Below are 12970 nucleotides of genomic sequence, written 5' to 3'. Positions count from 1 at the left end.
TGCAACACTGCACAGTTCCCAACATCACAAAGGCAGATGTGATGGGGCTAAGCCTTGAAATTGAGGCTAACGGTACTGAGGTTTACAAGACATAAATTATATTATTACACGTCTTACAGGTGATGAGAGAACAGACTCAGTGCTGTTAGCTGTTATTCCAAGGTAAATGTTTAGTAAGTGATGGAGCTCAGACTGGAACCCAGCCAGTCCAACCCTACAGGCCATCCTCCTAGCTTCTGTACTGTCCACCTCACTGAAAGGCTCACTTCAGCCAGCATTGCCTCCCATAGGACCACGAGGGTAAGCGCTCCAAAACTATCAACTGTTCCCTCAGCCTCGTGAAGCCATCGGGGCGTCAACACTGGGTTAGTTATATAGAAGAATTCTCTTGACCTTCCCCTATAACCTTGCAGGCCTCTCTCTGTATCCCTTGCCTAGCAGAAAATTACTTTGAATTGCAGTTTCTTAAACAATAGAGGAAAACAGACATTGTCTTTGCCATGCATAGGAAAAGCCAACCATCTAAGGGTTGCTGAATGAAGCTACAGTTGTCTCACTCTCCCCCTGACAGATCCCTGATGAGGTTGGCAATCCTTTGGTTCCAGGAATTCAGTATCTGCTTCTGCGGATTTATGCATTGCCTCCCTGCACATTGGCCTGGGGGGGGGGGGGGGGGTCTGCCATTGCTCCTTTAGTCTGTGTTCTAAATCACATTAGATGACAGTGGGTCTGCATTCCTCACCTAATCTTGCATCCTTCCTGGAGCATAATCATTTTTTTATTTAGGTACTTAATACTTGGTTGTGCTGCCCCGAAACACTCATGTTACATTTCCTACTTAATTTTAAAGCTATGAGGTGTGTACTAGTGAGGGGAGATTTTGTCATCTCCCTGTCTCTATTCCCACCCCATGTTGGAAGTGAGTGGGGTTTGTTGTTTATAAAATGTGCAAGCATCGCCCCTAACTCTGAAAGAAAGTTAGAGCAGGGCAGGTTTCCACACTCTGTTGTGTCAGCAGAGTCCATTTGTAATTCATCACCCTCTCCTCTGTGTGTGCCATTATTTTATAGATAATTGGCTGCCTCTCATTTACTCATAACAGAGCCTTGCAATTTCAAAGCAACTGAGTCAGCCCAAAACAGCATTATTAGTAGTTACAGATATACTGTCAAGGCAAAATTTTGACACTGGCATTTTTGAAAAATCACCACGATTTCAGCCACTGGACCACACATATCATAATCACAGACAGTTGAGGTGGACAAGAAAGAACAGGTTTGCTTAGTGAGTATGTGCCTGGTCATTGAATTATACCTTTTAAAATCTATCCTACCATCCTGGAAAAATCCTCAACCTTCTCAGAGAGGGTCTGCTCTGAGCACCAAGGCCTGTAATGAGAAGCCCCGGGGTCAGGTCATAGTACTCTCACCTGTTCTCAGGGAGGCAAAGGATTAACTTCAGTGCCTTGACCAGTTCAGTTCTAAACCAACTAGGTAACCCCCACACGAGTATCTCATCAGTATCAATGAAAGTGTTTTCAACATTCTTTCAGCCATCCCCAGATTGACAGGATAAAAAGTTTTCTTGCTGTGGCCAGTGTGTCTCCATTGGTTGGAGATTATGTACACCAAAAGGTTGAGGGTTTGACCCCAGTCCTAGGGCACATACCTAGCTTGTAGGTTCGACTCCCCCCATTGTGGCACATGTGAGAGGTAACTGATAGATGTGTCTCTCTCTTCCCCTCTCTCTAAAAATCAATGGGCATAGCCTTGGGTGAGGATTTTTTAAAAAAGGTTTTCTTTAGCATGAATTGCAAGTGAAGATTCCTTATTGAAGGCCAACTATACTTTAGTATCTTCAAAAGCTCTTCGCCAAAACAAGGAGCCATCCTTTTAAAGCCATCTCTTAAATGCACAAGAGATTCCAGTTTCCTTTTTCCTTCCTATCCTGTTCATGTTTCTACAGGGTTGTGCTGTCTCACCTCTTATTGTGTAGACTGTGTTTACAGAACCAAATTTCAGTAGCAAGGAATTAGATAAATATAAATCAAGTTCCCTTGGCCTAAACTGGGAATCAGAGACTTTAGAAATAATGAAATCTAATGTCCCATTAAATTAATTATTTCATAATAGCCCAAGAGAATAGCCATCTAGTTATATATTAACAACCTGCCTTTAATAAATGTTCTATGGGTGGTTCCAAAATGGGTGTTTATTTTATTTAGTTTGATGCTTTTAAAAATGTTTTCCTGCGATCCAGCTTTCTCTAACTTGTCCCAATAGTTCAGGCAAAAGATTACCACAGGCCACTGATGGATGAAGAATATATAGAACATATATAGAACTGTTCTGTCGAGATTGGTTCAACGCGTGGTAGAAATAACCAGTTTCCTGTGGTTAATGTTAACCCTTATGAACCTTGGAATTCCATGATCCATCAGCACAGAATTCTTTTCAGACAAGTGTAACCCAAATGCCAAGAATAATTTTTAAGAGTTTCAAGCTTTGCTTGTGTCATGCAAAACTCTCGTATGAAATAAAGCCTGTCATTACCATCATCACCTTCTTCACCCTCATCTCCAGAAATGGATAATTTATCACACATCAATCTGCACGCTCTCGTATAACAAAAACCATCTAAAAATATCTACCTACTCTCAAGACATTTATTTTTCTTTCTCTACTTGCTCCTCTCCACTCTTTGTCCTTTCCTATCATTTTTCTCTTTTTGTCTTTATCTCTGCCAGAAAAAAACAACTCTCCTAGAGGTCAGGGGAAGTTCATATGAAGAAAGGTTATGAAAATTCGCCTTAATCATCCGTAACCTGCCCTTTAATAACAGCTAGTATTTATGCAATCCACTCCATCCTGGGCATAAAATGTCCTTCAGCTGCCTTGTCTTGACATTCCAGGGGCCTCCAGCAAGTTATCACGTAGGCACTTGGTCAATCAATTCAGGATATACTAGCAAGAGCAGCTCTAATTTGTGCTCCTTCTGGTTTTAATACTTCTCTGATGATCCAAAGTCACTGCAGCATGTTCTACTACCTCTAATTTATCATGAATGATGATGAATGGAGACTGTGAGTGTCTTATTTATCAAACTAAAGTCCAAAAACTGGAGAGGAGAGAATATTTAGAGAATGTAATGTCCCAGTGGAACCGCTTGTTCCAATGGTGTTAGTAAGGTTAAAAGTCAGCCAGTTCTATGTACTGTGTCCTTCTTCCCCTTTTCTCCTTCATGGGTTTGTGAGACAGACACATTCTTTGGAGAAGATAGGGTTGTAGAATCTAGAACAAGGCCCATCATGATAGAGCTGCAGAAAGTCAAAGGCAAAGAGTAAGTTCTAAAATTTAATAGTGGGGGGAAGCCTTACTTTCAAAGGAGTGATAATTAGACCAAAGGCAACAAAAAACAAAATCAGAAGACCATGGAATAACATCTTTAAAGAACTGAAAGAATATCACTGCCAACCTAGATTTCCATACCCAGTAAATATAGTCTTATAGAATGAAGGTGAAATAAACATATTTTCTGACAAAATCTGAGATAATTCGCTATCAGACTCAAAGGTCATTCTAAACAAGAATAAACCAAAGGAAATTAGAAATAATTTTGAACCGAATGAAGAAAACTAAAACTTGAAGATGCAACTAAATGTGTGTTTAGAGAATAATTTACTTTAAATTATAACATGCATTTATTGGAAGAAAATAAAAGCTGAAAGTTAACTGGCTAAACATCTTTCTGGATATTTCAGTCATTCAAAAGGAGAAGAGCATATAATGAATAATTTTAGACTAATAAATGAGAAAATTGGTAAGTTTTGGTAAAATATAGTTTTACTCAGACTGGCACAAAGTAAAATCAAACCTTAACTAAAACCCACCCCACAAAGAAAACATTAGGCCCAGATAGCTTTACCAGGAATTCTACCATACAGTTAAGATGGAAATAAGAATCTTATGACTTATGGAACAAATTCTGCCAGAGAAGTGAAAAACAAAAAACTCCACTTCTCATTTGTTGTATGAATTGTCTTGCACATGAACCCGACAAGAGCACAATAAACAGGGAATCTACAGACTAATTGTACATGGAAACATAGATGCCAAAATCCTAAAAGATATCAGATAAATAGACAAATAGGTAGATTATTTGTGTGCATGTGCAATTCATGAAAAGGGATAATAAATTATGACCAAAGCAACACTGATTTCATATTACTATCAAGTAATGTCTTTCACCAGACTAATAAAGGAGAAAATAGGATCACCTAAGTAGATGCAGAAAAAAAAAATGTGATCAAGTTCAATATCCAACTTAATATGAAAGTTCTAGGAGAACTAGAACTAGAAGGTAATTTGTTGAAAAATATAAATGAACTAATATTATTAGCATTGCTATTTTACAATGTCCTCAAGGTCTTAGCTAGTACAATAAGTCAAGAACTGTAAATAAAAGGTAGAGTACTAAAAAAGAAGGAATGAAACTGTCATAATTTGTAGAGAAAATGATGTATGCTGAGAACTCATTAGTTCTAATTGGTTCTCAGTAGGTTCTATTCAGTAAACTTATCAAGGCCTCTGAATATAAGATCAGTACATGAAAGTTTTGAATTTCTCCAAATCAACCACTGTCTTACTCAGCTCAGGCTTCCAACAAAATAGACATGTATTCCCACAGTTCTAGAGGCTGGAAGTTCAAGATCAGGGTGCCATGGTCTGATTCTCATGACCCCTTTTCCTGCGTGATAGACGGCAACCTTCTCACTGTGTCCACCCATGGAAGAGAGAAAGGGCACTTTAGTCTCACTCTTTCTGTAAGGATAATTTTACCGTCATGGGGGCTGCACCCTCATGACTTCATCCAACCCTAATTACCACCCAAAGACCTCATGTTACAATTGCATTGGGGATTAGGCCTTCAACACATGAACTTCGGAGGGACACAGACATTCAGGCCACAACAGCCAAACAGAAAATGAAAAAAAGTTAAAGTTAGCTTATATTAACATCAGAAATCAAATACCAAAAAATAAAGATATATAAGCTTCTAAGGAGAAAATTAATGCCTTTTAATAACATTTTATAGAGAGAAATTACATAAATGGAGAGATGAATGACTCCATTTTATAAAGACTCAATTCTTCTCAAATTGACTTATAAATTCAATTCAAGTCAGATAAAAATTCTCATAGTTTTTTGTTTTTTTTTTAGTGTTCTATTTTTGGGGGAAAATTGACAAGTTGATTTTAAAATGCTTATGGAAATGTATCCAGAGACTATTAAAATAACAAGATAGAAGCATAGGAGGCTTCCTGTACAGAATGCTAGCTTATTACAAGGCTACAAAAGTTAAGAGGGCATGGTATTTGTATAAGGATAAATAGACTGATAGGACAAAATAGAAAGTCTAGACCCAGGCATATTGGAACATTTAATTTATACTTAAAAATAACATCATGGAGTTCTTGGGAAAAGAAAATCTTTTCAATAAATGGTTCTGGGAAAAGAAGATATCCATGTAGAAACCTAAGGAAACTATACCCTACCTCATACCACATGCAAAAGTCAATCCCAGGTGGATTGTGATTCGAAATGTGAAGTGTAAAACAATAAAACTTTTAGAAGATAATATAAGAGAATATCTTCATGATCTGGCAATAAAGACTTTTTTAATAAGACACAAAGCATTATCATAAAAAAGATTAATAAAATGGACTGCATTTAAATTAAACTTCGTTTATCAAAAGACACCATTAATAGAGAAAAAAGACAAGATACACAGTGGGAGAAGGTATTTGCCACATATATATCCAACAAACCAGAATATAGAAGATTTTTTTAAAGAAAACGCAAACCTTGTAAATCAATGAGAAAAAGTCAACAGCCTAATAAAAAATATGAAAGGATTTAAACAGGCACTTCATAAAAAATAGGTATTGAAATGGCCAATAATCTTTAGTTATCAGGGAAATGTAACCTTAAAACACAATCAAATACCACTGCACACACACCACAATAGTCAGCATTTTAAAAACTGACCCTATCAAGTGTATGCAAGAATGTGGAACAGAAACACACAAGAGAATACATACTGTGCAATTGTGCTCATGTAAAGTTCTAAACAGACAAAACTAAATTACAGTGTTTATAGACACATTCATCTTGAGGGTAAAATTATATGGGATAGTGAGGAAATAATCACCATTAAATCAGCGCAATGGTTTACCTTTGTGAGGGAGGCAGGAAGGGGGTTGTGATTGGGGAGGGATTGGGGGGTGGGATGGTGCAAGGGGGCTGGCAATGTTCTAGTCCTTGCTATAGGTGGTGGTGAAATATGTGTTTTATATTAATTCTGTAAGCCATATATACACACACACACACACACACATCTTCTGTCCTTTTCTGTATGTATTATATTTCACCACAAAAAGGAGTAAAAATACATGAAAATTTTAAAATTAAGACAACAGAAAGGGAAGGGTTTGGGCTTCAATATACATTCCAGTTGCTGGCTGAATATTCAGTTATTCCATAATAAGCTTACACATAAAATAAGTCAGTTCCCTCCTCTTGGCCATCCTCCCTGACTTTAATAAGCCACACTGGCCAGCCAGATTATTATTTCAGGAACCAAGTAACAGAGACCACCAGAGAGAGAATACTTTATTATTAATGATTCTTAATGATATCACTTATGATGAGCTTATTATGGGAAAGCAGGACCAAGCACTTCACAAGCTTTATTCCAATTAAACCCCACAACAACCCTCTCATAGTGTCCCAGTTTTCAGAAGTTGAAACTGAGGTTTAGGCCACTATAGGATTTGCCCAAGGACTCTAAGGCTATATACATAGAAAGTCAGGGTTCAAGTCCAGGCAATCTTACTCTGGAGCCCATATTTATCTTTACACTAAATTGGTGGGTCTCTGTTTAGAAATGTGCTTCCTGCTTAAACTCTAGCCAACTGAAGACAAGAGTTGTACAAAAAAGCTGGGGTGCAAGAAAGAGCCTACTCTAGCTTCTTTACAAACTTCAGGAAAAGAGCCAAGCATTTAGTGATTCCCATGTTGGGGGCTTTGTTAAGGTCACTCTGTCCACTCAACCAGCCCTGAAGACACAGTGCTCTCCCTTGTGTCCCTGTGAAGCATCAGTTAGGGACTGAATATTTGCCTGACATCTAACACTGCATTCGATGGACAGGAGTGAATCATGACTAGTCAACCTTGGGCCATCACACATTAGATGTTGCCTGGGATCAGTGAGGACTCCAGGGGCTCCATTCAAGATCCTTCAGCTGGGGCTTCCTCTGGAAGATACATAGGGGTTTCACCAAGAGTCTGCAATTAGCTCTTGGATTTCAAAACATGTAGAAGATCGTTGAGAGATTTGAGCAGAAAATAGGATGGGCTTAGCAGATATTTTAATTTGGAACTGCCAATCTCATCCAAAGGCCACGGTCCTGGGCGTGTGACCCCAGCTCGGCCAGTTAGAGCTCTCCCCTGCCGTTTGGTGTATGGATAGAAACATAAGCCCTTGAAGGGGCGATGTAGACTTGAGGCTACTGACAATCATCCTGCTCATCACTTGGAGAAGTCTGATGCAGGAGAAGACCACAGAGAGAAGGGAGAGGAACAGTAAAGAGAGGGCATGAATTCCTGTGTCTGCCCATCCTTTGCAGTTACATGGTCTGTAAGTCCCTTTACTCCCAAGGCTCATTTGAAATGGGTCTCCTTACTTGCCATCAAGGGTCCTGGTCACAACAAAGGTACAGACTGCTTGCCTCCTGGAGGACATTTTTAACCTTGAGGTTCTAGAACTCAATCACCAGCTATTTGTTGAGATTCCACTTTGAGCCAAGCACGGTCTGAGAAACAGTAGGGGAAGTTTACCTCCACCCTGGAGGAGCTGATGGTGGATCTGAAACCCTAAGACTGAAGCCTGGACAAGCAAGCGTGTGTGAGTTCTGGGCAAGTCGGCAGCACAGTGTCAACGGCACCTGTGACCAAATTGATTTCTCTGCCGTATCCCACCATCAAGTAGTTGACTTTGTGTCAATTTTGTCTAACCCCCATGCCCACACACAATTACATGCCCTCTAAGAGCCACCCCGAGGTCTAGGATTAGCAATCAATTTTAATGCGTATTTAAGAGATTTTTCAAACTGTTCAAGTCAGTGTGTAAGATGAAAGATCACGTAATAATTAAAGCATTAAAAGAACCCAACTGAGGATTCCCTTTCCGCCAGCAGATATCTTTAGGTCAAGAAGGTCTATAAAAACCGCCAGATCATTTTAATTCCTCTAAGACAGGCAAAAATGGCTTTGAATGTAATTAACTGCTCTGTGCAGGTTTCCTCTGCTAAACTCCACATCTCACTCCAGTGGGGCCCACAAAAAGTTTAGAACTGTTGGCATTCTGAGCTACAGACTGATGGTGGGGGCTTGCTTTGAAGTGAAAGCTCATGGTGTTGCTTGAATCACTTTTTAATTAGAAGTGATAAGCTCAGTCATAGCTCCAGGACAGGGGCGCTTTCTGCTGGGCAGGCCGGCCCTGGCACCACGGGGCGCTGGCTGCTCTGAGAATCTGCCCCTCTGGCGGCCCCCGCAGACTTCAAAGCCCTCAGTGTGGAACAAGGAATATGCCTAATGTAATAAATCAGCATTTATCTCAGACGCCCCATCAAAGTTTGACGTTATTACTCTCCTCTCAAGTATGTGTTATCTATGGAGGCAGGTTTGTTTCTTTTAAGGTGGCAGATCTTGTGTGTGGTTAATTCCTTTAATCCTTTAAAAGACTGAGACTCGACGGTGCAAATTTAAAAGAAACATATTTTCAGTAAAACCTAATAACTCCCTTTGTTCTGGGTAAGCTTTCATGATTCTGCAGTTAAAAATATAACGTCTCCATATAGAATATCATAGTCAGCTGTTGAGTATGTCTCTTATCTACACCCTCAAACTCGCCACAGGTCATACAAAAGAATGGACACATTAAAATGGGAAATGAAGACTGTGATCCTTTAAAATGGGAAGCCAGATCATGTCCCTCCCCCATACTTTGGAAAGGCAGCCAGGCAGGGCCCAACCGCTTGTAGCGCCAAGAAAGGAATAAGAAAATCGAGACTGATTTCCCGCCCCCCACCCCACGCTCCCACTTCCACCTTCCTTGCTGTTAGCAGATCACTTCAAACAGCTCCCACCTCGGGCCCTGGCAGCTCTCGTCCCCCCGTCTGGAATTCTCTCCTTGCATTCAGCATTTAACTCAAATGTCACCTGCCTAGAAAGGCAATCTAAACTGGTGCTCCTGTTTCTTTCAACACCTGAAACTTGCCTATTTTCCTTCACAGTGTTCACCACCATCTGCTACCATATTTTAGATTTGTTTGTCTATATTTTCCACCAGCAAGTAAGTGTCCAAGGACAGGGCCATTGTCTCTAGCACTTAGAACAGCTCCTAGCATATCATGGGGGCTCAGACACCCTTGCTGAGTGAATGAGTGAGTGACAATAATGGAACCTTCTTTCACGTCTAGACCTTTCTCTAGGCCAGGTACTATGCTAAGTGCCTTACTTGTATCATATATTTTCCCATTTCGCAGATGATGGAACCAAGGCACAGATAGGCAAAGTAACTTAATCAAGATTACACAGCAAATAGTCACAGGCCTACCTTGAACCCAGAGCCCATGCTCCTAAATACTAAATTAACTCTTTAGGCACTTCTAGAGCCCACCCCAGAGCCAGGCCCCAGGATATTGTCACAGCAGCCCTGTCCAATAGGAACAGAATATCAGCCACATGTCATTTTAGATATCCCAGCAGCAACATTAGCCAGATTAATGTTAATAATATGTTTTAACCCAGTATAGTCAAATATCATTTCAATACCTTTATAATATAAAATATTATATAAATTTTTACTGGGTTATTTTACATTCTTTTATTGGACTAAGTCTTTGAAACCTGGTAGATATTTTACACTTCTAGCACATCTCTGTTCAGACTAGCTCCATTTTTTAGTGCTCATTAGCAATACATGGCCAGTGGCTGTGTATTGGACAGCGCAATTGTGAAAAGAGGTTCATCTCTGGAATGAAGTGGATCTGTGTGAGCTTTTCTCAGCTGTGAACCGGGCATGTGGTATCTACTTCATGGGGTGGACGTGAAGACAAGGGGGTTTCCATCCATAAGACTGTGCACCCCCCTTAGCACAGGAGCTGACTGATAGATGCTCTGGACAGATGGCTTTTCCTTCCCTCCGGGAAAAAAGAATCTGCTGAGCACAGCCTCAGGGCCTCTCTCTTCACTCGTTAAGCCTTTTGAGCCAGTGCCTCTATTTCCACTGTCTGCCATGAGTGGGAGGGAGGACCCTGGCTTGAGTCCTGTCTCCTGGACCATCTGGCTGAGCTTTGGAGAATAGGGGAGCCCCTAGATCTCTTGTAGGGCACATTTATAATGGTTCTGCATATCCTCAGGGGCTCCTTCCTGGAAAATATTAACCCCTAAGTCCCAAAAGAGAGCAATCAGCTATCTCTCCCATCAGTCAGCTTCCATGTCCCTACTGAGCATCTTTGGGCTGGAAGGGAGTTTAAAGAGCATATAATTCAACCTATTGTTTTACAAAGGAAGACAGCGGTCCAGAGAACAGATATAACTTACCCAGGCTCACATGGTGACAATACAGGCATAACCTGGACCCGGTGTATTTGCAGACCCTATCTGAGCACACGTGGAGGCAGAGCCATAGAGATTCCCAGTACGGATGCCTCTGTGAGTGATCGCTCATCTCCATTTTTTCATAATCTGCATTTCATTCTAAGCACCAGAATCTCAGAATCTCGGGACAAGCAGGCTGGTATGAATTACCCTCTATTCCCAAGAGCCTTCAGTTGTGTTTTCTTGCCAGTTTTCAACCCTTGATCAATTGGTCCCAAGTAGAACTTGAATGTAATTCAGGTTAGCCTATTTGTGAGTAGCTGCAGTAAACCATGACTTACTTGACCATCAATTTCATGCTCAAAATATAGTATTAAAGATTTCATCTTTGTGTGTTGTTTTTTTTTACGAAATGCCCTGCTCTGGGTGATAGACTTTTATCCATTAGCCTCAGGATTTTTTAAAATTGTAATATAAGCTCACATACAAAACAAAGACAGCAGAGAGCTATATCAAATATATAAATTTCAGTACCTTTTAAATGGCCGAAAGGAAACATTATAATCGCCCCATTCCTGTTAAATGTGCTAAACCCCGATAAATTCTCAATGTGAAATCCTCGAGCATTTGTCTGTAATCCCTTAGCAAATGCACCTTTATTCAACTTCAGAGTTGTACGTACTCCAGACACAAGTGCCATTAATTAAATAACACACTCAGCAAACTCTCAGAGCCGTTAATTATCAAAGGTAGCCCGCTCCATGCTTGGCTCTAAAATCCTATTACCCAGGCGCGCACCCTGGAGCCCAGGGACAGGCTGGAGGAAGGTGACCCTCAGAAGGATAGGAGGCAGCTGTGGGACAAGGCCAGTGCCACAGCCCGGGTGCCGCTGACCTCTCCTTTGCCGCTGTGGGGGCTGTGAAGGGAGAGAAAGTGTTTCCCGTCCTAGGGACTTTTCAAAATTAATTGCTCTCCTAAAAGACGCAAGGAAATATAAAATAATCCTTTTTCATTTCAACTGAGTCTCGGGGAAAAGTAATATAGCTGCAGATTTAGAGACAAATACAGCCTGTTCTTCACAGGCTCCCCCAGAACACCTTTTGGGGAGAGCGCTGGAGGAGCAGAGGTGGGAGCAGAGACCGGGCCTTGCTGGCTCCCAGGCCCACAGGCACATGCTTGGGGGAGCCCGGGTCTTCCAGGCTGGGCCTCCGTCCGGCCTCCCCCACCCAGCCTCCAGGCCTATGCAGCGTCCTTTCCCAGGACACCGTGGGATACAGGAGGTCATTAGCCCCGTGGGGCTGCTGTAAGTCACCACAGCTACGAGCTCGGGGGCCATCTTTCATGTCCGATGTATTCCTTCAAAGAGAACACAATGCCGAGCCTGTGGTGGCCCCGCCCAGGACAGTCCCAGTGTCACTGCAGAACAGAGGTCTGCGCCTCCCCTTCTGGGGGCTTCGCTACACAGTGCCCAGAGCGGCGGCCTTTCCCTCTGGGACAGGAAGCGGGAGGGTTGGGAAACAGACCCTGTTTAACAGGAAGCTTAACGCTTTTCCATCGCAAGAAGCTGTGCTATTAATCAGCATGTGCAAATGTCTCAGACAAACAGCTGTGAGTCGGAAACCTTGCTGGGAAGTCACCCTGCTCCCTGGATTGCAGCCCCAGGGCCCTGGGTTTCTGGCCACTGCACTTGGGGCAGCCCTTCCTGTCTCTAGACAGAAGGACAATCGCGTTGCCGTGGAGACACTAATCATTGTGGCTCTCTGATCCTTGCCGTCTCCCCCACCTCCGCTTTTACCCACTTTCTGTAAGAGATTGCCACCAGCGGATTCTGCGGTCCAATTTCTGATTCCAGTTTATTAAGAAAAAGCTGAAAAGTAGAGGTCAGGGGTGCCTGCCCTTAGAAAATTGCTCACCTTGTTTGTCGTGTGAGCAGAATGACTTTCCAGGCTGTCTGCCTCAAGCCTGCTAGGAGCCAAGTTACTTTTAAAAGAAGGGAGTTGTTACAGAGGAGTTTTGTTATGTTGGGGGATGTGGATACTTGATTCTAAAACCATTTCCATGTCAGCCCTTCTTGTGGGCAAGAATCATGCCTGCGATGGACAGGACTTGTCCTGGCTGTGTGGCTCTGCTAAGAGTGCAAAGACAGACAACCTCACTGGAGGCTGAATTTTTGCGGCTGAACCCTGTCTCCAGCATCTGCATTGCTTCGTAGCATTTAGAGTGTGTTTGGGAGCACGCTTTGGAGCTGGGTCAGGAAGGAGAAGTCTTGGATCTTCTCACCGTCACATCACACTCAGTGATTCCCC

Source organism: Miniopterus natalensis, chromosome 15, assembly GCF_054644295.1.
Source record: "Miniopterus natalensis isolate mMinNat1 chromosome 15, mMinNat1.hap1, whole genome shotgun sequence".
In the NCBI taxonomy this organism is placed as follows: Eukaryota; Metazoa; Chordata; class Mammalia; order Chiroptera; family Miniopteridae; genus Miniopterus; species Miniopterus natalensis.
Note: the sequence above shows the minus strand (reverse complement) of the source record.